We start from the raw sequence: 1,835 nt of genomic DNA, 5'->3' as shown, positions 1-1,835 counted from the left end.
AACTTTCTTCACAGCTTACACCATAGCTGACCTCAACATATTAGCATGACATGACATGGCTTCAGGAAAGATAATGTATGAGATGCAAAACTCGCATGTTTTACAAAATCCCATTCTGCCTTACTTCAATTTGTTTCTGTTTCTTTGTGACTGGCCTTGCCTTGTGCGGTGGAATCTCAAATTCCTTGCACTTGGCCTGACAGCAAGAAGTGCTGGAACATATGTTGTTTGAGACACATTGAGTAATCCTTAACCATTTACTGCCCACCCAACAATTACGGCCTTGTGGTCACGGGGACATTTGGCAAGCTTCGCTAATGCCTGATGAACTCCAGTTCATCACATAGCATCTGCCAAGCCTATATTTCAACTATTCAACAGTGATGAGGATGCATTTTTAAAATCATCTGGGTCACATGTCTCAGTTGTTTTCCTCTGCTGAGATGATGTTCAGGCTTATGGTGGCTTCAGGATTATTGTAAGCACCCTTTGTCTGGACATGTCCTGAAACTCGGCAGAGGCCTTCTCTGAACATGTCCTATACCCTGTGACCTTGTCCCTCTGTCTATGACTAATTGATGAGTGAAAGAAAGTAGAAACCCAACTCCATTGAGATTGGTGAGGCTCTCTCTTGTGAACATTTGGACCTTGGAACAGAGAGAGACAGCACTTGGAGAGGTGTTGGCACTGAGTCCTTGCTGAACATAGCTTTTTGTTAATTTGTTTTGGGTTTTCATGCTGTAGTTAAGTACAAAGACCTTTCCAACACGTCATCTAAAGATCGTTTCACCCACTGCTGGGTTTGGACAGCATTCTCTTGTCTTTCTCTTCAGCAATGGTGAAGTGGATACCTTTTCACTGAGGAAGACAAATCCGTGGTTTGTTGCCTTTGCTAATAACAAAAATGTTGGAAAGCCAGGTGGCAAAACTGTTGCCATTGGCATGTTTCACCTGAACCACATTAAAACAACCAGAATGTCTTTCTCTCTAAGTCACACCAGTTCTTCCCAGGCTAGTACCTACATGATCAGAAGCACTTGAGTAAATATACTACAGAAATGATCCCTGAAAGTACAGTAGTCCCCCCTTATCTGTGGTTTCCCTTTCTGGGGGTCTTGAACATATCCCTGTGGATAAGGGAGAGACTAGTGTATAGTCTTCAACCACAGCTCTTTAGAAATTCAGTGAGTGCCACCTAAGGGCCCTGGAACTGCCTGAGGCTCACGTCATCTGGTAAGCTAACAATTCCTTTGACTCTGAGATATGTTGAGGGTTTTTCTATGAAATTTCCCTCCATCTTTTGTTGTTGTTGTTATTAATTTTGTAAAAGTTGGTTTCAGTTGTTTAAAAGTGAGAACACATTAATAGAGACCGCTACAAAGTAATAGAGTAGATGGAGGCTGGACTGACTTGAGTTAAGCGAACTTTGGTTCTAGCCCTAACTGTGTCACTCATGTGGTGTGACTGTGAATAAGCCATGTGCATTTTCCAAACCTTTATTTCCTCTACTGTAATAAAAGGGGGTGAACCAGAAGAGCTTTAAGTTGATGCCGTTTTTTCAAGTGACTCCAAAACTGTTTGACATCCTTCCATTGAGACATGGGGCTATGTTTCCTCTTTTTGAATCTAGGTGGGCTTGTGACTGTTTCAACCAATAGAGAGTGGCAGAAGTGATACTGTGTGACTTCTGAGCCTGGGTCCTATAAGGCAGTGCAGCTTCTGCCTTGTTTGCTGAGACCCTTGTGCTGCAGCCGTAAGCCACCATGTAAGAAGTTTGGCTACACTATGGTAGCCTTACCGTGATGAAGCCCAAGCCACATCCAGGGGCCACATGT

At 43.2% G+C, this 1,835-nt stretch overlaps 1 pseudogene; it reads right to left on the bottom strand.

Moving 5' to 3' along the window:
* Positions 1-996: 996 nt before the first annotated feature.
* LOC119622060 (small nucleolar RNA U3) lies at positions 997-1,081 on the bottom strand (annotated as a pseudogene).
* Positions 1,082-1,835: the final 754 nt, after the last annotated feature.

This window comes from Chlorocebus sabaeus, chromosome X (assembly GCF_047675955.1).
Source record: "Chlorocebus sabaeus isolate Y175 chromosome X, mChlSab1.0.hap1, whole genome shotgun sequence".
Taxonomy (NCBI): Eukaryota; Metazoa; Chordata; class Mammalia; order Primates; family Cercopithecidae; genus Chlorocebus; species Chlorocebus sabaeus.
The sequence above is the reverse complement of the archived record's forward strand: the minus strand, read 5'-3'. Positions and strand labels throughout refer to the sequence as shown.